At 35.3% G+C, this 26309-nt stretch overlaps 1 protein-coding gene and 1 pseudogene across 3 annotated transcripts in view; one reads left to right on the forward strand and one right to left on the reverse strand.

The window, feature by feature from the left end:
- The window catches only part of SNX13 (sorting nexin 13), a 172099-nt gene that overhangs the window by 14806 nt on the left and 130984 nt on the right, over positions 1 to 26309 (forward strand). The gene's annotated exons all lie outside the window — the stretch shown is intronic.
- Positions 15802 to 16256, reverse strand: LOC143651511 (cyclin-dependent kinase 2-associated protein 1 pseudogene; annotated as a pseudogene).

The raw sequence follows: 26309 nt of genomic DNA on the forward strand, positions 1-26309 counted from the left end.
TTTGCACTCTCAGTTTGATTCTGTTGGACAGTGCTTCTGTCTTTGTGTTTTGACCACTGTGGCTTTGTAATAGTTCTTAAAATCAGGAAGTGTTTATCTCCCACTTTGTTCTTCTTTTTTTAGGATGCTTTTAGCTATTTGGGGTCTCTTTCTCTTCCAGATGAATTTGGTAGTTAGCTTTTCCAAATCTTCAAAATAGATTGTTGGACTTTTGATTGGTAGTGTGTTGAATCTGTAGATCAATTTGGGGAGAATTGATATCTTAACTATATTTAGCCTTCCTATCCATGAGCAGGAAATATCTTTCCACTTATTTAGATCTGCTTTGAGTTCTTTTAGTAATGTTATGTAGTTTTCTGTGTACAAGTCCTTTACATTCCTAGTTAAGTTCATTCCTAAGTGTTTAATTCTTTTGGTTGCTATTTTGAATAGAATTTTTTCCTTAACTGACTCCTCAGCTGGGTCATTGCTTGTGTATAGAAATGTTACTGATTTTTGCACATTAATTTTATATCCTGCCACATTGCTGAATTCATTGATTAGCTCAAGTAACTTTGCTGTAGATTTCTCAGAATCTTTCAAGTATAGTATCTGCAAATAATGAGAGTTTTACTTCTTTCTTTCCAATTTGGATACCTTTTATTTCTTTGTCCTGCCTGATTGCTCCATTAGAACTTCTAGCACAATATTACATAATAGTGGTGACAGTGGGCATCCTTGTCTTGTTCCTGATCTTAGGCAGAACGCTTTCAGTTTCTCTACACTGAGTATAATGCTGGCTGTCAGTTTTTCATATATTTGCTTTATCCTGTCTTTTGGAGTGTTTTTTATCAGAAAAGGATGCTGAATTTTGTCAAATGCTTTTTCAGCATCAATCAAGATGATTATGTGATTTTTCTCCTTCGATTTGTTAATGTGCTGTATTACATTAATTGATTTTCTTGTGTTGATCCATCCTTGCATTCCTGGTATAAATCCCACTTAATTATGGTGTATAAATTCTTTTAATGTGCTGTTGGATTTGATATGCTAATATTTTATTGAGAATTTTTGCATCTGTATTCATTAGGGAGATAGTAGCTTTCCTTTCTTATAGCATCTTTGCCCGATTTTGGTATTAAAATCATAATAGCTTCATAGAATTAGTTAGGTAGAGTTCCTTTTTCCTCAATTTTTGGAAAAGTTTGAGCACTTTATGGAATGTTTGCTAAACTTTCCCAGTGAAGCCATCTGGCCCTGGGCTTTACTTGTAAGGAAGATTTTTGATGACTGACTGAATGTCTTTACTTGTGATTGGTTTGTTGAAATCTTCTGTTTCTTCCTGAATCATTATAGCTTGTTTGTGTGTCTCTAGGAATTTGTCCATTTCATCTAAGCTGTCTAGTTTGTTGGCATGTATTTGTTCATAATATCCGCTTATGATTTCTTTTATTTCTTCAGGGTCAGTGGTAATGCACCCCTTCTCATTTCTGATTTTATTTGCATCCTCTCTCTTTTTTTCTTTGTCAGTCTTACTAGTGGTCCATCAATTTTATTGATTTTCTCAAAGAACCAGCTTTTGGTTTTATTGATTCTTTCTGTTGTTCTTTTGTTCTCCCATTCATTTATCTCTACTTTATTCTTTATTTCTCTTCTCCTGTTTGCTTTGGGGTTAGTTTGCTGTACTTTCTCAAGTTCTTCCAGGTTTGCTGTTAAGTCCTTGATTTTTGCTTTCTTGTTTTCTAATATAGACAATTAGGGCAATAAATTTCCCTCTCAGCACAGCCTTTGCTGCATCCCGTAAGTTCTCATAAATTGTATTCTCGTTTTCCTTCATCTCCTGGTAGCTACTGATTTCTCTAGCAATTTCTTGTATGACCCACTGGTAGTTTAAGAGTGTGTTATTTAATCTCCATATATTTGTAAATGTTCTCATTCTTTGGTGGTCATTGAGATCCAGCTTCATCCCATTGTGATCAGAGAAAGTGCTTTGAAGAATTTCATTGTTTTTATATTTATAAAGACCTGTTTTGTGCCCCAGCATATGGTCTGTCTTCAGGAATGTTCCATGAGCATTAGAGAAGAATGTATAACCTTGTGCTTCAGGGTGCAATGACCCATATATGTCTGTTAGGTCTAATTCATTTATCAAGTTATTTAACCTCTCTATTTCCTTGTTGATCCTCTGTTTTGTTGTATCTATAGAAGAGAGTGGTGTATTGAAGTCTCCTGCTATTATTGTTGAAGCTTCTATCGCTTCCTTCAGTTTTGCCAATGTCTGACTCGTGTATGTTGGAGCTCCTTGATTGGGAGCATAAACATTTATGATTGTTATACCTTCTTGGTGAATTGACCCTTTAATTAGTATATAGTATCCTTCTTTGTCTCTTACGATGTCTTTACATTTAAAGTCTTTTTTGTCAGATATTAGTATAGCTACTCCTGCTTTCTTTTGGTTACAATTTGCTTGGAAAATCTTTTTCCATCCTTTCACTTTCAATCTGTTTGTATCCTTGTGTCTAAGATGATTCTCTTTTAAGCAGCGTATAGCTGGATTATGTTTCCTAATCCATTCTGTCAATCTATATCTTTTAATTGGTGAGTTTAGTCTGTTAACATTCAAAGTCATTACTGAAAATGTTTCTTGATTCCACCATCTTTTTAATTTTATCTTTTTAGTTTTATTTGTCAGATCTGTATAGTCTTTTCCATCTTTCTCTTTGTATTCTTTTAATTACCTTTAGTGGTATTCTTCAACTCTGTGCCTTCCTCCAGACGTCGCTCTCCTTTTCTTTTTTTTTTTTTCAGCCAGCAGCACTTCTTTTAGTATTTGTTATAGGGCCAGTCTCTTATTGACAGATTCTTTCAGGATTTCTTTGTCTGTGAAAAGTTCAATCTCTCTCTCAGTTTTGAAGGATAATTTGGCTGGGTACTGGATTCTTGGTTGAAAGTCTTTCTTTTTCAGGATTTTGAATACATTATACCATGCCTTCTTGGGGTGGGGGTGTGGGGCCGGTACATGCACTGGGGGCTGGTTGGGTGGAGTTACCAGGAATGTAGGGAATGGGAGTGGATGACGGGGTTCAGGTGCTTGGGGTGTGGGGTGCACTGGGAGATGGTGGGGTCGCCTGGAATGCAGGGAATGGGAGTAGATGACAGGGTTCAGGTGTGTGGGGTGTGGGGTGAGTCACTGGTCACGAGGCTGTACTGGTGAGGGTAGTGTGCCGAAGGAACCAGCCTGGCTTACTTCCTAGTGCCGGGCTCCGCCTCCATGCCAGGGTCCAGCTTTTTGCCTCTCAGTTTCTCAGCCTCTGCAACCAGGGCTGCCGTATGTAGTGCAGAAGGCTCTCCCAGGTCAGTCGCACTCCTGAATTGCCACCTCTTTCACCCTCCTGTCCCCTCTCTAACTTTTCCATGGAGCAGGGCTAAGCTCAAGCTAGTCTATTCGGCTATCTTCCCTGAAATTCTCTCCAGTAAATTCTTAAAATGACCTTTAAAAGAAAAGCTGTTGTCCCTATATTTATAAGGAATTGGTTATAACTTGTACTGAAGATCTATTTTTATAGATTAATTTATCTACCAAACATTATTAACACTGTGCGTTAGGCACTTCCTAAATTCTAGTGCTACAGTGGTAAGTCCTAAAGAAATCTCACTATCAGGGCTAAATTTAGCTCTGTGCCAGTTTGTCCATCATTCAGTTGAAGCCTTGAAGCCTATTGTCAGAATAAAAGTAGTAATATGGGAGAGACTAAAGAGTGAAAAATTAAGGGGTAGAAAATGTTGAGACTATAATTAAAAGGTAAGTATGCCTTGGATAGCTTTACAACTCCAGGTAAACTACTAGTTAAGATGAGATGGCAGGTCCTAAATAAGTGTAACCATATATAATGCCTGTATTTGCTCCAAGGCAATTCACAGAGAGAAATGAAAAGGAGAAAATAGAGAATCCAAAAAACAAAAACAAAAACAAACAAAAACAAACAAATCAACAACTGAATTTCTTTACTTTGTCTCCTTGGAGAAGCCTATCAAATTTTATCTGAAGAGCCAACTGAATTCCATTACCCTGGTGAAGGTAAAACTTGGTCCCTACCCTCACATATGATGTATTTATGTATTTGCTCATTGTACATTATTTTCTGCTAGAAAGTAAATTCCTGAGATAGAAGTGACATTTTTATTCCCAGTGCCTAGAACAGAGCCTGATAATTAGTAAGCTTCAGTAAACATCTTTTGTTTGAATGAATGTTGAATGTTCCTTTCAGGAAAATTAAGGTAATCATGAAAAATTTTTAAAATAAAATTATTTAAACTATCACGTTAATTCATTCTAAGGAATTGATTACTATCTATGTCTGTTAGAAATTTTTTTTGTTAGAAATTTTATAAAATATACTGTGATTGTATACTGTACTTGGGATCAGTTCAGGGGAACAATAACACCATCCTATAGTTGGTAATAACTTTCTGTTTTAATATTTCCTGTGGGAAAATGCTCAGTCAACTATTGTTATTTTGACATAACCAGTTACAAATGCAAGAACTATTTGGATTTTATCCTGCATCTCTTACAACTTTATTTTTATTTCATATGAGCATCACTTGAAATTTGTATTTCTGAAATGAACTGAATGCTTTGTTTAAACTAATACAATAATGCATATTTTCCTTCTTTTTTGAGTATTGCACAATTTTTATGACCTCTAATGCTAAATTAAAAGCTTGTAAGTATGAGTAAGAATTTGATAATGGGTTTCAGAAAGTTGGAAATTTTAGGGGTACATTTTCAAGGAGGTGGCTACTAGTACACTGATTTGACTAAGATACTTATCGTCACTGTTAGGGACAGAATATTGTTGAATCTTTTCACTGATCCACAATGTGTATCGGAAATAACATGTATCAGAGAAGTTCAGTGTATTTAAATGTTAAGAATTTTTTTCAGAGATCCTTATGGCTTAATAATCTTTATAATATACTTTTTTTTTTTTTGCATGGGCAAGCACCAGCAATCAAACCTGGGTCTCTGGCATGGCTGACAAGAATTCTGCCAGTGAGCCACTGTCCCACTGCTCCATATGCTTTTGAAATTAGTACCAGAATCTCTTAACACATCATCTGAGTAACTTGTTGACTCTCTACAGGGTTTCCTCCAGTTTCTTGAGGGATTTTTTAATTCTGATTCATCTGTGAATCCCCTTAGGGAACTCAGGTTTTGCCCTTTAATTTAGCCCTGCATTATTTTGGATGTTATTCCTTTTAAACCCAAATTGGTTTTGTTTCTGAAACTCTGGAGCTGTTTTTAGCCAGGCTCTGATTTGGCCCCTAAGAATGTGTGATTTTTTTGTATCGTGAGTTATTTTAATTTCAGGGTACAGTTGTGAGGCCACCTGCTTGTGTGGAGAATGGCTTTTGGATTCATCATCATTTGAGTCTTGTAAATTATAAAATTGATTGGTTTTAGTGGAAGAGTTCAGTATGAAATAAGATTTCATTTCCTTTCAGTTTATTAATGTTTTGATCTGCTAAAGCTGCCAGGATGCAATACACCAGGAATCGATTGACTTTTATAAAGTAGATTTAAAAAAAATTTTTTATTAAAGTACATTATATATTCACATACAATGTAATCATCGAAAGTGTGCAACCAGTGGTTCACAATATCATCATATAGTTCTGCATTTATTATCATAATTGACTTTTTTTGTTTTTTTGTGAAAAATAACATATATACAGAAAAGCAATACATTTCAACGTATATTGCAGCAATTAGTTGTAGAAGGAATTCAAAGTTTAGTATGGGTGACAAGTCCACAAATAGCTACTCTAAGATACTGGAGACTAAAAGAAATATCAGTATAATGATTCAGGACTCATACTCATTTGTTAAACCCAACCTTCTCTGTATAACTTCACCATCACCTTTGATCTTTCTCGCACTCTTTAGGGGCATTTGGGCTCTGTCCATTCTAAATTTTTTGTGTTGAAAGGGTTTGTCAATAATATGGGATGGGAGATGAAACTAGTTGATGTTCTGGAGAGGCTGGCCCCCCTGTATTTCAGGACTTATCTGGTCCAGGGACCCATCTGAAGGTTGTAGGTTTCTGGAAAGTTACCCTAGTGCATGGAACCTTTGTAGAATCTTGTATGAATCCCTAGGTGTTCTTTAGGATTGGCAGAAGTGGTTTTGGTTGGGGTTTGGCAAACTATGATAGGTAGTAGTATCTGATTGAAGCTTGCATAAGAGTGACCCCCAGAGCATCTCTCAGCTCTTTTTAAACTCTTTCAGCCACTGATACCTTATTTGTTACACTTCTTTTCCCCCTTTTGGTCAGGATGGCATTGTTGATCTCACAGTGCCAAGGCCAGGCTCATTCCTCGGAGCCATCTCCCATTCCGCCAGGGACACTTTCAACCCTGGATGTCTTGTCCCACTTAGAGGGGAGGGCAGTGATTTCACTTGCAGAGTTGGGCTTAGAGGCCGCATCTGAGCAGCAAAAGAAATCCTCCAGAAGTAACTATTAGGCATACTTATGGTTATGGGTAGGCTAAGCTTCTCTGCTATATACGTAAGCTTTACAAGAGCAAGGCTCTAGATCAAGGGCTTGGCCTATTGATTTGGGTGTCCCTAATATTTGACACAGTATTAGGGGTTTCCGTGGTGGTACAGTTCTTTGGAGGAAAGGCAGCTACTTTCATCTGGGTTCCTCTGCCACGTGGGAAGTCATATTGGCAATATCTGCTGGCTTTCACTCCTGCCTTCTGGTTTCAAACAGCTATCCCTGGGACATTTCCTTTCTGTGTCTCCAAACATCTGTGTCTGTCTGTTTTCTCTCTTCTGACTTCTCCTTTTAAGCCTCCAGCTGATTAAATTAAACATCAGTCATCACAGAAGACAGTCCTCTTAGCCAACCACAGATGTAATCAGCCATAGATGAAATTCACTTGCTGATGACATAAGTCCACAGCAACTAAACAACTGGGCACCATCACCTGGCCAAGTTGGAACCTGAGCCTAATTATCACAGTTAACTAAATTTGGGAAGTAAAGTTCTGATTGTAAAATATGATAGGTATTATCCATTGTTTTCTAGTTAAGTGATAATGTTGTACTTTACAATTTGTTTTTGATTTCTTCTGAGTTTGAAATAGCATTTTTTCCTCAGAAAAATTATCAGCTGAGAAACAACCTTTGTAGTTAATCAGACTGCAACTATTAATATATTAATATAATCAGATACTTCTACATTTGATCTTAATTACTAACATTTATTATTATAAATACCAAGTGGTTTATTTTCAAAACTTAGAATTTAATGTTTGAAGTTGTTTTCTGTGTTCTGTCCTTGTTTCACTGAGGAAATTTTGAAATGTCAAATTGAACAGAGTGATTTTCTTTAACCCAGGTGGTCTAATTCTTTCCTTACTTTCTGTCTTAGTTTTAACTCCTTTCTAATTTATGTATTGCATTTCTAAAGTGGCTGTTAAGAGCTGAATTCTAGGAAAGCAAGAGAGATGATACCTATATAATATGAATTGATCATAATCAGAATATTTGGCTAACCAGTATGTTCCTGCCACTAAAGCTTTTGCTGTAGATGGAATGAGTGAGAAAAATTGTGGTATACTCTGATAGTATGCTTTAAAAATGCTAGTGTTGGGCAGTGCGATGGTGGCTCAGTGACAGAATTCTCGCCTGCCATGCTGGAGACCCGGGTTTGATTCCCAGTTCCTGCCCATGCAAATAAATAAATAAATAAAAATGCTAGTGTTGTACAGTCTTCTGACATGGAAAATACCGAGGTTCTTGTTAATTTGATAATAGTTGTAGCTCTAAATTTATTTCAGCTCTTCTGTTGAATCGTTAATGCCAAAAGGGAAATAGAAAGGTGGGGAATGTTAAAAATCTCCCTTTTTTAAAATTATATAGTTGGCTTGATTGGCGTTAATAGAGTTGTACAGTATGTTAAAAGAACCCAGGGCTGTTATTATAAATAAAATTTGCACTTATATAGACCCAAATTATGGATCTTAAACATATAAACAAATTTAGATTGTTTTATAACACAGCTGCTTATGAGTTCAAATAATAATACAAAAACTGTTAAACGCAAGGAGTGGGACAGTCATGTTACAATAACAATATTTTACTTAGCTGAAGGTTATGCCATCGGGGTCCTTTGTGGGTGAATCTGTTTTTCTTTCTGTGCTTCTTTTTTGTAGCTGTTGCTTTGTTGTGTATGCGTTTTTTTTCATCCCCATGAACTCGTCCTTTTTATTCTTCTCTATGACCATAAGACTGCAGCTCACTCTCATGTTTTTTTTTCTATTCTTGCCCTTTTCAGCCTCTCCTCAAATAAAGGAAATAGGCCACAATAGAGAATTGAACTTTTAGTTTTTTTCTGTTATACTCCACATATGGGCTTAAAATTATTTTCTATTGTTAATGTAAAAGGTGAAGAAATAGAACCTTTTAAATATATTTTTTCTTAAACAATACAACCCAGTTTAATTTCCTATTATGATTGTGTGACTCTGGTCCAAATGTATCTTCATTGAAAAGACCCATCTGTGAGTTAAATCCTTGAGCTTTATTTTTTATTATGAGTTAAGAGGATCTGCTGGTAGTACTTTCATGGTCATTGTTCTAAAGTTGATGTGTTACTGTACAGCCCTTAAGAATGTGAAGAAAATTTATATGAATCTGTACTAGCTCTAGGATATACCCCAAAAGTTATCTTAATACTAAATAAAATAAAGTACCTATAAAGTCTGCAGAGGATTCTTACTTTTTTAAATATATTTTTTGCGAACTTTTCACATATACAGAGTCTATCCACACTGTACAATCAGTGGCTCACATAATTATCACATAGTTGTGTATTCATCGTACCAAGCGGCTTAGAGAGAGAGCTCACCTCTGGGCAGCAAAATAGGTTCTCTAGGGGTGATTCATCACCATGATTATTTTTAGAACGTTTGCATCACACCAGAAAAAGAGAAAAGAAGAAACTCATACATCCTACCCCTTACCCGTCCCTCTCATTGACCACTAATATTTCAGTCTACCCAGTTTTTTTACCCCTATTTCCCCTTTATTTATTTATCTGTCCTTTTTTTTTTTTTTTTACTCATCTGTCCATATCCTGAATAAAAGGAGCATTAAACACAAGATTTTCACAATCACACAGTTACATTGTAAAAGCTATATAGTTATGACAGTCATCTTCAAGAATCAAGGTTACTGGAACACAGCTCAACAGTTTTAGGTATTTCCCTCTAGCCCCTCCAATGCATTATAACCTAAAAAAGAATATTATATAGTGCATAAGAATAATCTCCAGGATAACCTCTTGACTCTGTTTGAAACTCTCAGCCACTGAAACTTTACTTTATCCCATTTTTCTCTTTTCCCTTTGGTCAAGAAGGCTTTCTCAGTCCTGTGATGTGGGGCCCCAGCTCATCTTGGTATTTCTATCCCATGTTGCCAGGGAGGTTTACACCCTGGGAGTCATGTCCTATATGGGGCGAGGCAGTAAATTCACCTGCCAAGTTGCCTTTGAGAAGGAGGCCACATTTGAGTAACAAAAGAAGTTCTCTGGGGGTGGCTTGTAGGCATAATTGTAAGTACGCTTAGCTTCTCTTTTGCAGAAGTAAGTTTCATAGGGTCATACATGAAGATCCAGGGCTCAGCCTGTTGAACTTATTGTCCCCAGTGCTTGGAAGAATATCAGAAATTCTCCAGATGGTGAAGTTGAATATTTCCTTTTTTCTCCCCAGTCCCCCAAGGGAACTTTGCACATACTTTTTTATTCTTTGCCCGAATTACTGTGGGATATAATTGAGCATCACACTAACCTGTACAAACCAATAAGTATTCATGCCCTATTCAAGATTCCATGTACTTACGGTGTTCAATTAAACTGGCCATACAAGTTAAATTAGATAACATGCTACCCAAAATATAAATTTTGTACCAAATAAACCTTTCTCTCTTTGGTCTCACAACAGAAGTTGATGTTTTAAAATAGGGATTAATTCATCCTTTACCCTGTATTTTGATCTACTCAGGTCCTGTCCTGATCAGCTTGCTTCATATCTCTAGTCACAGTCTGATCCCTTTTTCAACGTCTTAAATAGTTCTTGTATGGGGTACTGCTTTTGAGCTCTGACTCTGAGTCAGGTAACATAAATACCTGAAGTTTCTGGGAAGGACCAGTTTATATACAAACAGTCACCATAATTGTCCCATCTAGGCATACCTAAGATATACTGTCTCGATCTTTATTCTCTGTCTTTGATTCTGGTGTCATACATGCCCCCATCCTTTAAGAGTATCAAGGACTGTAAGTGTTAGTGTCAAGTTAGTTAGTTGAGAGTTTTCTGGTAAATTGATCTTTTTGAGTCTGACTAAATCACTTTTTCAAAAAAACTTTTTTTCTATGGAAAATATAACGTATATACAAAGTAAAGAAAGGAAAAAGCAATAGTTTTCGAAGCACACTTTAACAAGTAAGTTATAGAACAGATCCCACAGTTCTTTACGGGCTGCCATTCCACTCTCTCAGATTTTGCTTCTAAAAAGGAATATTAATATAATGATTCAGCAGTAATATTCATTTGTTAAATCATATTTTCTTTGTTATACCTCCTCCTTTTCTTGATCCTTCTCCTAATCTGTAGGGATCTTTGGGCAGTGTTCCTTCTGACTTTTTCATGTTGAGAAGGGGTGTCAACACTAAAGGATAGGGGGAAGTAATATGTTGATAATCTTGGAGAGGCTGGTCCCTCTGAGTTTCAGGATTTATCTGATCTTTAACTAAATCATTTTGATTATACAGATGCCATGTGCAGAATTTTGCTTTTTAAAATTTTAAATCTGCTTGAGAGTCAGTGTAAAATAGTGGTTAAGAACATATTTGGATTTTAAATCAAGCTCATTTCATACCCCAGTTCTGTAACTTAGCTACTTTCTTGGTTTTTGATTCCTCTTCAGTAGAATAGAGTTAATAAATAATCTATAGCATAGAGTTCTGAGGGTTAACTCTATCTACAGCTCATTTAGCATAGGTAGGTCCTAGCAAATAGTAAACACTTAATAAATGATAAGCCTGCATTATTGTTTTAGGGGATGGTACTTTTTATAAAAAATAAAAAAGAGTAGGAAATTAGCTACAGCTCAGTTTTTATGCTGTGCATTGACGATGTAACTTTCTTGACTGTGATAGGCTTGTATTATTTTGATTTCCTCTTGCATTGTAGATTATGGGGAAAAGTAGAAGTTAAGAGTTGTGAATATTTGGACTTTTATTTTTGTATTGCTGTAGTTTTATATGAATGAGGAAGAAAGGAAAGCATTTATGGGTATGACCTGTTTTATCTTGCTTTTGCACCGGTGAATTGCTGTGGTAAAAGTGTTGTGTATGTTAAACGGAGAAACACTTGTGAATGGACATGTCATTTATCAACTGAATTCATTCTTCTAATTCAGTTATGTTAAAGAAACTTAAGGTGAATTGCTATGTAACTGAGCATATTTTTCAGTATGAGATACTGATAGAGAATGGTCTAGGGGTTTGAGGATCTTTATTTACTGTAATGTGGCCCAAATAGAACAAGCAGATTTTTGGGTTAGGAATGTCAAGTACAAACGCTGTATTATAATCAAAATAATATATTTTATTTTATTTGGTATTGTAGTGACAGAGGAACTAAAGAAAACGGTATTTATGGACTAGGGGAAGAGTTATCGAGAAACATGGACACTCAAAAGAAGATTTTAGTTACTGGTTTTAGTGTACTCTTTCTGGCTTTGAAAAACATTTCCATTTCAAGAAATATAATTAATTAAAACCTTCATTATTCAAGAATTTTTTAAATAAATGATTTAAGTACAGTTTTGGAAGTCATTTTTGTTGTTGTAGATGTTTTACTGGAAACATTAAATTTTTTAATGTCTATTTCCAAAAAATATCAAAATTAGTAGTAACATATTTTCAACCTTGTTTGAATCTGTCTTAATATTTCACAATGTAGCTTTTTTTCCTTCTTCACATATTGACCTTGAAGGTAGGGGAGTGCATAAATTGTTAGAGATCATAACATTTTAATTAAAAGTCTTGTGTATGTTATTTGTTTGGGCCTTGAGCAGAATATATTGACATCTCATTTCTTCGTATAGATATTCACAACTAATTTTTCTTGCTCAAATCAAGATAGCTTTTTTAGTGGAATGTTAGTTTTAAAAATAATACTTAATAACACGAATTTGAAGCCTAAATATAAGTACAAAGAGAAACTTCATATATTAATCACCTAAAATACCCACAATTCACAATTCCACCTTTGATATTCTGTGTTATATTTTCACACATGGGATCATGTATACAAATGTGAGTCTTCCTATTTGTATGAAGACTGAACAAGTATTAAGTCTTCACTTAATATTCCTTAGATATACAGAACAATTTAATTTATGAATATTAATGTGAAAATTATACATAAAATTGTCAAATAGAGGTGCCAGTACCTCTTGCTTTAAAATTTTGGAATTCTTTAATGCTGGTGGGTTGATAATTTCTTCATATACATATTGATCTATTTGCATTTTCTTATTTAATTACCTGTTCCCATCTTATTTTTCTTTTGGAGTATTGGTCTGTTTCTTAATGATTTATAATGTCTCTTTACTCACACTGAATTTTAACCTTTCGTTGTATGGTGCATAAGTTTTTCAAGTATATATATTTATATATATTTACCTTTATGATTATTTTTATATTATAAAAATTATATCATATACAAATATATAAATAAATATAGAATAAAATATAAAAATTATTTTATATTATAAAAAATAATTTTTTTGTCAGATATGTCAGTCTTTTCCTACAGATTTTGCCTTTTTAAAAAGCCTTTCTCAGGTCTTAATTATAAAATAATTTATCATTTTTTTTTTTAGTCAGTATATCAAAGTTATTTTCTACATATCATAAGTACTTTCGTGAGGTGTTTTGTAGGGGGAAAAGATATGCATAACAGTATGGTAATTTTTACCCAATTTTTATAATGGAAATTTTCAAACATATAGAATGTTGAAAAAATATTACCATTAGCACCCATATGCCAATTACCAAAAAATAACATTTTGTCATATTTGCTTTATCTTTGACTCTGTGTATGTCATTTTTGTGGCTGAACCATTTTGAAATGTACTGCAAATATTATGTCCCTTCTCCTCAAAATGTCCTTATAAATCTCCTCAGAATGAGAATGTTTTCTGATAATATCCATATCATTGATTCTTGAGTTTGGTTAGATACAAGTTTTATAAACAGAACAGTAACAGTACAAATAGCTAATATTTGTTGAGTTTTAATTGTGTACCAAATGCTGTTTTAGATGGTTGACATACATTAACTCATTCAATCCTCACTACAATTCTGTGTGATAGGTACTATTAGTATCCCATTTTAATGATAAAAACGTTGAAGCACAAAGAAATTGTTACTTACTGTAGATGATATAGTAAACTAGTCGAAATCTGGAATCTGTACTCTTTACTATTCTGTGTTTGGAAATGGTGTAACTAGTAAAGGATTATTTGATTTGTAAAGTGTTTTCAAATACAGAATTATCTTTTTTAAGCTGAGTTTTGTAATTTACTGGTAACACTGTGATAAGAGAATTAAGAGAGTTTGTGACTCCTTTATGGTTCCTCAGGCTTACACTAAAATCATTTCTCTATTAGCCCTCATCTGAGGATGATTTTAATTTATAATGAAATATTGTTGCATAGTACAGCTAATGAGCAAAATAGTAACCAGAGGTGGGATACAGGCCAGGGAAATTAATAATACCTATATGGAATACTCTGGAAGTGGGTCAGTTGAAAGGAAAGGACTGACACAGGGCTTATGAGCCCAGATTTTTTTATGAGCCAAAGAATCTGGCCATAAACCTTTTACTCTGGATAGCCCCTGCAGTGCCAATAACTGAAATTTTGTGACTCCAAAATTTCTTTAGTTCTCACACAGGTTTTTACTTATTTATTTTCATGGGTATTAGGGGAGTGATTTTGGGGGGGAGGGTCTGAAGGATTGTGGTTGTCCAGAGATTTAAATAAATAAAAAGAAGCTTTACTTTTTAAAATAAATATTTATTACATCAAGTAATAAATATATACAAAGATGCAAACAGTTTTATCTGGGAAAAACGTTTCCCAGACGTTTTGATCAGTTTAGAGGAAACACAGAACTGAAATCTACATACAGTCTCAGTTTGAAAATTTTCAGGGGTCCTTGTTAGGTGTGATAGGTTGCTCTTCTGTATTTATAATGTGTACTTTTTCTTTTTAACATTTTTATTGGGAAATACATATATATATATATAAAAGTGATAAATTTCGAGGTACATTTTGACAAGTAATTTTAGAACAAATTTCAAAGTATGGAATGGGTTACAGTTCCACAATTTCAGGTATTTCCTTCTGGCTGCTCTGAGACACTGAAGACTAAAAAGAAATATCGATATAATGATTTAGTAGTCACACTCGTTTGTTAAATCCTATCTTCTCTGTTACAACTCCTCCTTTGATCCTTCTCCCAGTCTTTAGGATATCTGGGCAATGACCATTCTAATTTCTTCATGTTGAAAAGGGGTGTCGACATTATGGGATAGGGATCCAACTGGTTGATGCTCTCGGAGAGACTGCTTACTCTGGGTTTTAGGACCTCTCTGGCCTGGGAACCATCTGGAGGTTTTAGGATTCTGAAAAATAAACTTAGTGAGTGAAACTTTATAGTGTCTCAGATAGAGCCCTAGGTATTCTTTAGGTCTTACATGAATACTGTTGGTTGGGGCTTGGCATAACATGACAGTTAAAATATCTAGCTGAAGCTTGCATAGAGTAAACTCCAAATAGCCTCTTGACTCGAAATCTCCTAGCCACTGATACCTTATTTTGTTACATTTCTTTTCCCTCTTTTGGTCAGGTAGGCATTGTCGACCCCATGGTGCCAGGGTCAGACTCATCCCTGGAAATTATGTCCCACATTGCCAGGGAGACTTACACTCTTGGACGTCATGTCCCATGTTGGTGGAGGGTAATGATTTTATTTGCAGAGTTGGGCTTAGAGAGAAAGAGTCCACATCTGAGCAACAAAAGAGGCCCCCTGAAAGTAACTCTAAAGCATAATTATAGGAAGCTTCTTTGCTACAGAAACAAGTTTCGTAAGAGCAAAGCTCAGGATCAGGGATTTGGCCTTTTAACTTGGGAGCCTCAAATGTTTGAGAAAATATCAGGGATTTCCCAGATAGGAGAGTTTAACAATTCGATAGTTTTACTCCAGTCCTGTGAAGGACTTCACTTGTGTAATTTTTAATTGACTTGAAAGCACTAATAGTCATATAAATGTTTAAGCAAAAAAAGTTATATTAAGCAGAAATCACTAAATTTCTAAACTGGGACTACTGTTATTAAGTAAAATGTGCTGTCAGTATTTACTAAAAACAGAATCCTTTAAGTTGTATTTGCTTATGAAAAGGAACAGAGAACAATTTTGGTAACATAAATTATTGTGTTAACATAAATGCGTTCAGAAAAGATGAAAGTGAGATTGGTATCTTAGAGTAACACCACAGTTTGAGGATAGGTAACTTTTCCATCTATATTTTTTAATCAATGCTTAAGGGGGAAAAAAAAACAACCTTGGGTATTTCCTAACTGTTTAAAACACAAATCCTAATCACCTGCATATCTCGTCTCAAGCTTAAAGTCTGGGTTCAGAGCCTATTTAATCATTATAGGGAAACGGGGAGAAATAAAAACAAACTAAACATTTTGAAAACAAAGTTTCATCTGAACAGGGGAGATGAACTGTAACTTCTCATCTTGTAAAAGATGGAAAGCCTTCAACCCTAAGAAAGTGGCTAGGATCTAGCATTACATTGTTCCACCCAAGCACTCCTGAACCAGTCCTCTAGGGTGAATGATGCCTCGTTTTTGTCTCTCCATTGCATTCTTTGCTCCATCCCCACCCCCACCCCACCCTGTGGGTCTGATCTCTTTTCCCAGCTCTTCAAAGATATTCGCTTTGGGGTATCTGGCTGTTCCCAGTTCCCTGGGTATAGCCAAGGCATGGTGGCCTTTGGTTAGTCAGCAGCTGTCTGTACTGTGAGGGTATTGCTGTGCTGATAGAAGGTGACTAGACATTTCCAGCTACATTGAGGAAGGTGGTGTGCATGTGTGCATTCAAGTTTGGTTTATAAAACATCCCGCTCAAGACATTTTGACATCTTGCACCCACAGTGACTTCCTGATGCAGTTGAAATTCTGAATTCTAGTGCCTGCTTGGTATTTGAAAGGTCTGCACCGACAACCAGAGTCCCTCTTGGAGAGGAGTGATAGGGGACTTCTGGGTAGAGCAGTACTGAAAATGCCAAGAAATCATGTGATGCTTGAGTGTTTGCCATATAGGTAGCATTTACCAGTTGCCGTCATTTTACCTGCTGTCTCTTTGATGGTTGATGATCTTTATTGTGACTTTACCTACAATTTCAAATTTTAATGTTTATTGTATAATGAACATAATTCAAATTTTGATAATTTTCTACATTAGAGTACATATTGGCTGTTTACTTAAGCATTCTTTATATTTCATATGCAGTCAAGATACGGAACAGCTCTCTCATCCACCAGAAGTTCATCATAGCTGACCCTTTGTAGTCAACCCGTTTCCATTTCTCCAACTACTGTTGGTCCCTTTTGCCTTTTCCAGAGTGGCATATATATGGAATCATATAGGTCAGGCTCAGTATTTGAGTTAGATATCTAGTTATAACAGCGCCATTTATTGAAAAAACTGTTCTTTCTCCATTGAATTGCTTTGCACTTTTGTCAAAAATATATTGAACATGTGTTTGTGAGTCTGTTTCTTGACTCTTCTGTTGCATTGATCTCTGTGTCTCTCCTTTAGCCTATTCTACTTATTTGTATTTCTTCATTTGTTGTTTAACTATTAAGTGATAATTTTAAGTAGCTTTATTGAGCTATAATTCAGACACCATACAATCCATTCAATGTATACAGTTCAGTGTCTTTTGGTATACCAGTGGAGTTATGTATCCATCACCACAATAAATTTTAGAGCATTTTCATTAGCCCAGAAAAACCCCTTCCTTTAGCCATCACTCCTTAATTCTCCCTTCCCTAGTCCTAGGCAACCATTACCTGTCTTATGGATTTGCCTATTCTGGACATTTCATATAAATGAATCATACGGTATGTGGTCCTTTATGACTGACTGGCTTTCACTATGCATATTGTCTGTGCATGTTATAACATGTATCAGTACTTGATTCCTTTTTATTGTCAAATCATATTCCATCGAGTGGATAGATCACATTTTGTTTATCCATTCATCAGGTAACAGATATTTGGGGTGTTTCTACTCTTTGACTTATGAATAATGCTGCTATGAACATCAGGCACAAATTTTTATGTGGACATATGTCTTCATTGTTCTTGGGTATACCTAGTAGTGGAATTGGCTGGGTCATATAATAACTCTATATTTAACCTTTTGAGGTATTGCAAATTGTTTTTCAAAGTGGCTTTTCCATTTTATATTTCCACCAGCAATACATAAAGGTTCCAGTTTTTCCACATCCTTCTCAACCCTTCTTATTATTTATCTTTTTCTTACCATCTTAAGGGGTGAGAAGGGGTATCTCGTGTTTTTTAATTTTACTCTTTTAAAAAATTGAGGTGAAAAAATCACATAAAATTGACTATTTCAAAGTGTGCAATTCAGTATTCAGTGTATTCACAATGTTCTAGCGCTCTCTATTTTCAAAACTTTTTCATCACCCCATAAAAAAAGCTCCAAACCCATTGAATAATCACTTTCCCTTACCCTCTCTGCCATTCTCTGGTAACCTCTACTCTGCCTTCTGTCTCTAAGGATTTGCCTGTTTTGGATATATCACTTAACAGTGGTCTATAATTTGTAAACTTTTGCCTCTGGTTTCTTTCAGTTAGTATGTTTTTGAGATTCATTCAGGTTGCAGCTTGTATCAGTACTTCATTTCTTTTTATGGCTAAATAATAGTCTGCTGTATGTGTATATCACAGTTTGGTTATCTATTCATTCTTGTGGGCATTTGGGTTGTTTCCACCTTTTAGCTCTTAGGAATAGTGTTACTATGAAAATTAATTAGCCTGTAGTTTTTGTGTGGGCATGTTTCTGTTTGTCCTGGTTATATCCATATTTAGGAATGTGATTGCTGTTTACTGTAGTGATTCTATGCTTAACATTTTGAAGAACTCCAATAAAAATGGCTGTACCATTTTTATTCACATCAGCAGTGTATCAGGATTCCTATTTCTCCACATCTTCAACATTTGTTTTCTTTTTCTTTTAAAATTAGCCAACCTAGTCAGTATGAAGTGATACCTCATTGTGGTTTTGATTTGCATTCCTTTAAGGACCAGTGATGCGGAACATTTTTTCAGGTACTTATTGGCCAGTTGTAGATCTAGTTTGGAGAAATTTCTATTCAAGTCCTTGGCCTGTTTTTAATTGAGCTGTCATTCTGTTGTTGAGTTGTAGGAGTTCTTTATATTTTCTGGCTATTAAACCCTTGTGAGATATGTGATTTGTAATTATTTCCCATTTGTTGGTTTTTTTTTTTTTTGGTCACATTCTTTATACTGTCCTTTGATTCACAGAAGTTCTTAATTTTTCTGGTCCAATAATTGTTTTATTCTTTTGTTATTTTTGCTTTCATTGTTAAACCTAATTTTGACCCCATGCCAAATGGTTATGAAGATGTTCCTCTATATTTTCTTCTAAGAGTTTTATAGTTTTACTTCTTATATTTAGATTGTTGATTCATTTTGTGTTGCTTTTTGTTCATGGTGTGAGATGAGGTTCCAACTTTGTTCTTTTGCATGGCTATCCAGTTGTCTCATCACCATTTGTTCAAAGGATTATTTTTCCCTTTTCTTTGTGGTTTCCTTAATGTCTAATGAACATCTTTTTATGTTCTATTTTTCCATTTGTATGTCTTCCTTGGGTTATTAATTTATTTCTTCAGTTTTAAGAGTTACTGATTAGTCTAAATGTTTAAAAATTTTTGTTTTCTACTTAGATTATTAAACCTTAACAATATACAAATGCATGATTCATTTTTCTTTTTAAAAATTTCTATATGATATCTTTTTTTTTGCATGGGCAGGCACTGGGAATCGAACTCGGGTCTCTGGCATGGCAAGTGACAATTCTGCCTCTGAGCCACCATCAGACCGCCCTCTATATGATGTCTTTTTTAAAAATCCTTTGTATGTTAATTTTTTTACTGGTTATTACTATAATGTGACTATTTTGTCCTGCTTTTTCAAACAGGATGGTTTCATGTTTTTTCACTTTGTAGAGTACAGGTTTCATGGTAGCCTTCATGATCATTGCTTGGTAGAAATAAATGTTAGGTGTAGTGTCTTTATTTAAGTATTTTAAATGACTATTGATTAATTGAATATAAATAAGGTGAGTTAAAGGTGTCGTGTCCTTTGTAGAAAAAGTGCCATCTAAATCTAAAATAATAAAGTGCCATTTTGTGATACGTTGTTTGCTTTAAAAATTGCATTTGTGCTTTTTTGAAAAGTCAACCAGTATAGAAGTGTATTAAGTAAAGAATTGAAAGTATTACTTTTTCCCTATTAAAAACAGGAAAGGTGCTTCTATATCTTTGTCTATGTATAACCACATGAGAAAATTTTCATTAAATTTTTAAGACTTGCTCTTATAGGTAGTGATGTGGATTATCTTTTCCTGCATAAATATTTGCTTTTCCAGTAGTTTTTGTTTATTGTTATACTTTGTACTCTATCTTCTGTCTTTCCCTCTGCTCCATAGATAGTAGTTACTCATTGAATTGATTTGATATAGAAACTAAGGGCAATTGTAACCTAAGTATTAAAATGCCAGTTAAATATCAGAAAGGAAGAGAACCTGGTGAAGATGTATCACTTGGAAAAAAAAATCTTGATTTATAGAGTGTTGATTTAGACAGTGACCAGAAAGGTTACTGTGTTTTAATTTATTTGTTCACCAAAATACTTATTGGTTGTCTTGTGTATGGCCAGACATACTTGGCACCAAATATTCAACAATGAACAGAACACACACAGTTTATGTCCTCACAAGTCTTATAGGATATGGCATGTACAAGAAAAATGAAGGCAATTCTAACATAATGTGATAATTGAGGATTTAAGCAAGAGAGTGGTTGGAATGTAAACCATGGAATCTAATATAGCATGGAGAAGTAAATAAAGAAGTGGGCTGCATGGGTAAAAATCAGAGGAATGAAGCATCTGCAAGTCTGAATGACATGAAAAGTAGATGCAGTTGGTATAACTAATTTAGAATTGGAAGATTTTGAAAAAATAAGGTAGTTAATTCCACATTTCAGAGTCAGAGAAGGCGAAGTGACATTGAGGTCTAAAGTGTATATAGAGGCTAAAGTATAATTGCAGTGAAAGTTAGTGGAGATGAAGTGTTTATGTTATTAAAATAGAGGGTTGCATGCGTCTCTTCATCCTAAAACTAAGATCCATGATAAATGAAAGAATAAGCAGGTTGTTTGAGAGGGCTGCAGGGGAAATATTTTCTTCTATTGTGACTTTCAGGCTTTTACCTAAAGCAAGACAGTAAAACTACCATGGAACAGAGTGACCATAGAGGGAAACTTTTCAAGAGAGGAAAGCAATGAGAAATTGGATAACTGAGGAGAAAGCAAGAACAGTAGAGTGGTTAGAATATAGGAGAAGACTCATAACTGAATAAATTTCTCTCTTGATATTGGCCAGAGATAACAGAAGCCTTGTAAGGTGGTATTGTAGGTTCAAAATTTGTCTGGAGAATATATGTAGGAGCAGTTCCATGGAGGATGACAGTTGGAAATTGGGTAAATGGTTCTCAGGAGTCAGTCTTGACCTTGATGGAGTTGACTTCATATGAAGTCCTAGATTTTTATCCTTCTCTTTATTAAGGAATCTGAATTGAATGCAAGATTTATGGAGAGCTTTAGGGTTCAAGGCTGTTGTTCCACATGCTATCAAGGGACTGGTTATAGGCCTGATTTGTTTGCTCTGACACTGACAGGGGGAGATCCTGGAGTCTCAAGGCTTAGTTAGTTCTGCACAGCATTGCTCTTCTCACTCAGATGTGTTGCTTGAGTGAGTTTGACACTCTGCTATAACAGTGGCAAAGCCTTTAGTATTATTTCTTTACTTTTACACTTGATGCGTTTCAGGAACAGTTTAGATCAGTCCCAGATTTGTGAACCATTATTTATTATTTTTTTTTGAGTGTACAAAAAAATGATATATACTTAGAAATATATGTGTAAGGGCACTTATATTATCTAGGCAAGCTCTCCTTATATATACATTAGAATTTTGTGTGTAGAGAATTTGAATTTCATTAAGGAATCTTCAGTTAGCTAACTGAAGGGATTGCATATGAAACTGGAGATTTTTAGTTGTTATACCAATTCAAATTTGTTGTAAGAATATATTGGTCACTGAAACCCAATTTGTAGCTTGATACATAACTTGAGTTTTTTGCTTTGTTGAACTTGGAAATATGATAAGATCAAATAACACTGTTAGCAGAAGCCTCAAATATATTTTTCTTTTAAAGAAAGTGTTAAATTTTTTTTTTTTTTGCATGGGCAGGCACTGGTAATCGAACCCGCATGGGTCTCCAGCATGGCAGGTGAGAACTCTGCCACTGCATCACCATCGCCCACCCCCCAAAAAATTTTATTGAGAAATCTTCATGCACATACAGTTCATCCAAAATATACAATCAGTGGCTCACAATATCATCACATAGTTGTATATTTATCACCGTGATATTTTTAGAACATTTGCATCAACCAGAAAAAGAAATAAAAAGAAAAAAGAAAAAAACTCATATGTCCTACCCGTTACCCCTCCCTCTCTCTAGTGTATCAGTCGACCCATTTTTTTTTTTACCACTTATACCCCTACTTTATTTATCCTTATTTTTTTTACTCATCTGTCCATACCCTAGATAAAAGGAACATTAGACACAAGGTTTTCACAATCACATGATCAGGTTGTAAAAGTTATATTGTTATACAGTTATCTTCCAGATCAAGGCTACTAGAACACAGTTCAGCAGTTTCAGGTACTTCCCTCTAGCCACTCCAATGCACCATAAATTAAAAAGGGGTATCTATATAATGCACATTTATACCCCTGGGACTCATGTCCCATGTAGGAAGTGGGGTCGGCAGTGAGTTTAACTGCCAAGTTGGCCTAGAAAGAGAGACCACATCTGAGCAACAAAAGAGGTTATCTGGGGGTGACTCTTAGGCCTAATTTTGAGTAGGTTGAGTCTATCCTTTGCAGGAATAAGTTTCATAGAGGCAAACCCCAAGATCAAGGGCTTGGCCTGCTGATTTGATTGTTCCCACTACTTGTGACAATATCAGAAATTGAAGTTGAATATTTCCTCCTTTCTTCCCAGTTACCCAAGGGGAATTGCATGTGCTTCTTTATTCACTGCCCAAATTACTCTGGGATATATCGAGGCATCACATTAACCTGGAGAAACCAACAAAATGTCACCCTATTCAGGATTCCATGTACTTATGGTGTTCAACAAAACTGACCATACAAGTTACATTAGGAAATGGACTACCCAGAATATAAATTATGCACCAAAAAAATCTCTCCTTTTGGTCTCACACAGAAATTGAAGTTTTAAAATATGGATGATATCATCCTGTACCCTAATTCTGATCTACTGAAGTCACATCCAGATCAGCTTCTTTCATATATCTAGTTGAAGTTTGGTCCCTTTTCCAACTTTTTTTATTAGTTTTTAAATTTTTAAAAAAAAATTACAGGAAAGAAACACAAACATTCTTAATATGTGATCTTTCCATTCTACATATATAATGAGTAATTCTTTCAATATCATCACATAGTTGCATATTCATCATCATGATCATTTCTTAGAACATTTGCATCAGTTCAGAAAAAGAAATAAAAAGACAACAGAAAAATAAAACGAAAACAGAAAAAAATATATACATACCATACCCCTTACCCCTTCCTTTCATTGATCACTAGCATTTCAAACTAAGTTTATTTTAACATTTGTTCCCCCTATTATTTATTTTTATTCCATGTGTTCTACTCATCTGTTGACAAGGTAGATAAAAGGAGCATCAGACACAAGGTTTTCACAATCACACAATCACACTGTGAAAGCTATATCATTATACAGTCATCTCAAGAAACATGCCTACTGGAACACAGCTCTACATTTTCAGGTAGTTCCCTCCAGCCTCTCTATTACCTCTTGGATAACAAGGTGATATCTACTTAATGCATAAGAATAACCTTCAGGATAACCTCTCGACTCTGTTTGGAATCTCTCAGCCATTGACACTTTGTCTCATTTCACTCTTCTCCCTTTTGGTCTAGAGGGTTTTCTCACTCCCTTGATGCTGGGTCTCAGCTCATTCTAGGGTTTTTCTCAATCCCTTGATGCTGAGTCTCAGCTCGTTCTGGGGTTTCTGTCCCACGTTGCCAGGAAGATCCACACCCCTGGGAGTCGTGTCCCACGTAGACAGGGGTAGGGTGGTGAGTCTGCTTGCTGTGTTGGCTGGAGAGAGAGGCCACATCTGAGCAACAAAAGAGGTTCTCTTGGGGGTGACTCTTAGGCTTAATTTTAAGTAGGCTTGACCTATCCCCTGTGGGGTTAAGTTTCATATGAACAAACCCCAAGACTGGGGGCTCAGCCTATAACTTTGTTTATCCAACCCTGCTTGTGAGAATATCAAGAATTCAATTTGGGGAAGTTGAGTTTTCCCCCATTCTCACCATTCCCCGAAGGGGACTTTGCAAATACTTTTCCACTCACTGATCAGATCACTCTGGGATTCATCAGGGCATCACTTGGACAAACCAACAAAATCTCATGTCCTATACAAAGTTCCATGTACTTAAGGTGTTCAGTCAACTATCTACATAAGTTATATTAGGAGATGCACTAGTCAAAGTATAGATTTGTACCAAATATACATTTTTTGCTTTAGTCTCACACATTAGTTGAAATTTTAAACTATTAAGTACCATCTATTTTCAGCACACTGGAGTAATGACATTCTTTTGTTCTTCCTCATGCAAAAACATTTTTAAAATTTGTGCATTTAGTCACTATCATTATACACTCTAGGCATTCCTAGATTACACTATCTCAATCTTTATCGTCTATCTTTCTTTATGATTTCATTTATGCCCCAGCCCTCCTCCCTCTGTCATTCTCATATGCAGCTTCATTAGGTGTTTTAACATAATTGTATTACAGTTAGGTAATATTGTGCTGTCCATTTCTGAGTTTTTATATTCAGTCCTGTTGCACAATCTGTATCCCTTCAGCTCCAGTTACCCAATATATTACCCTATTTCTATCTCCTGATGGTCACTGTTACCAAGGAAATAGTCCAAGTTTATTCACTAATGTCAGTTCATATCACTGAGACCATACAGTATTTGTCCTTTTGTTTCTGGCTAATCACACTCAGCATAATGTCCTTAAGGTCCATTCATGCTATTACATACTTCATAACTTTATTCTGTCTTACAGCTGCATAATATTCCATCTTATGTAAATATCACAGTTTGTTTAGCCAACTATCTGTTGATGGACATTTTTGCTGTTTCCATCTCTTGATAATTGTTAATAATGCTGCTATAAACATTGGTGTGTAAATGTCCATTTGTGTCCTTGGCCTCGTGCCCTTTGAGTAGAGACAGCATATAGATGGGTCCTGTTTTTTAATGCATTCTGCCAGACTGTGTCTTTTGATTGGATAGTTTAATCCATTAACCTTCAGTGTTATTACTGCATGGGTAGTACTTTCTTCTACTATTTTGCCTTCTGGATTTTATATGTCATATCTAATTTTCCTTCTTTTTACCTTTACTCATAGTCTTCCTTTCTACACTCTTCTCCAACCTCTCTCTTCTGTCTTTGTATCTGTCTCTAGTGTTCCCTTTAGTATTTCTTGCAGAGCTGGTCTCTTGGTCGCAAATTCTCTCAGTGATTTTTTTGTCTGAAAATGTTTTAATTTCTCCCTCATTTTTGAAGGACAATTTTGCTGGATATAGAATTCTTGGTTGGCAGTTTTTCTCTTTTAATAATTTAAATATATTATCCTACTGTCTTCTCGCCTCCATGGTTTCTGCTGAGAGATCTGTACATAGTCTTATTGGGCTTCCCTTGTATGTGATGGATTGCTTTTCTCTTGCTGCTTTCAAGATCCTCTCTTTCTCTTTGACCTCTGACATTCTGATTATTAAATGTCTTGGAGTATATCTATTTGGATCTCTTCTCTTTGGGGTACGCTGCACTTCTTGGATCTGTAATTTTAAGTCTTTCATAATAGTTGAGAAATTTTCAGTGATAATTTCCTCCATTAGTTTTTCTCCTCCTTTTCCCTTCTCTTCTCCTTCTGGGACACCCACAACACGTGTATTTGTGTGCTTCATATTGTCTTTCAATTCCCTGAGTCCCTGCTCATATTTTTCCATTTTTTTTCCTATAGTTTCTGTTTCTTGTCGGATTTCAGATGTTCCGTCCTCCAGTTTAGAAATCTATGTTCTGCCTCTGGAAATCTACCATTGTAGGTTTCCATTGTTTTTTTCATCTCTTCTACTGTGTCTTTCATTCCCATAAGTTCTGTGATTTGTTTTTTCAGACTTTCAGTTTCTTCTTTTTGTTCTTTCCTTGCCTTCTTTATATCCTCCCTCAATTCATTGATTTGGTTTTTGATGAGGTTTTCTATGTCTGTTAGTATATTCTGAATTAATTTTTTCAGCTCCTATATGTCATTTGAGTTGTTGTTTTGTTCCTTTGACTGGGCCATATCTTCAATTTTCTTAGTGTGATTTGTTATTTTTTGCCTGTGTCTAGGCATTTAATTACCTTAATTAGTTTATTCTGGAGATTGCTTTCACTCCTTTTAGCTAGGGTTTTCTTGCTGGATGAATTTGTTGTCTATCTGTTCTTTGACATTCCGTTCAGCTTTATCTGGACCTTTAGCTTAAGTTTTGTTTAACAGAGGAGAAATTTTCAGTTCTTGTTTTCTTGTTTCTTGCCCTGCTTGTGTGGTGCCTTCCCCCCCACACACACTTAGGAGGGTCTACTTAGGTATTATAGACCCCAGCCAGATTTTCCCAGACCAAACTGGCCTCTTATCAGGAGGAAAGAGTCACCTGC

This window comes from Tamandua tetradactyla, chromosome 1 (genome assembly GCF_023851605.1).
Source record: "Tamandua tetradactyla isolate mTamTet1 chromosome 1, mTamTet1.pri, whole genome shotgun sequence".
In the NCBI taxonomy this organism is placed as follows: domain Eukaryota; kingdom Metazoa; phylum Chordata; class Mammalia; order Pilosa; family Myrmecophagidae; genus Tamandua; species Tamandua tetradactyla.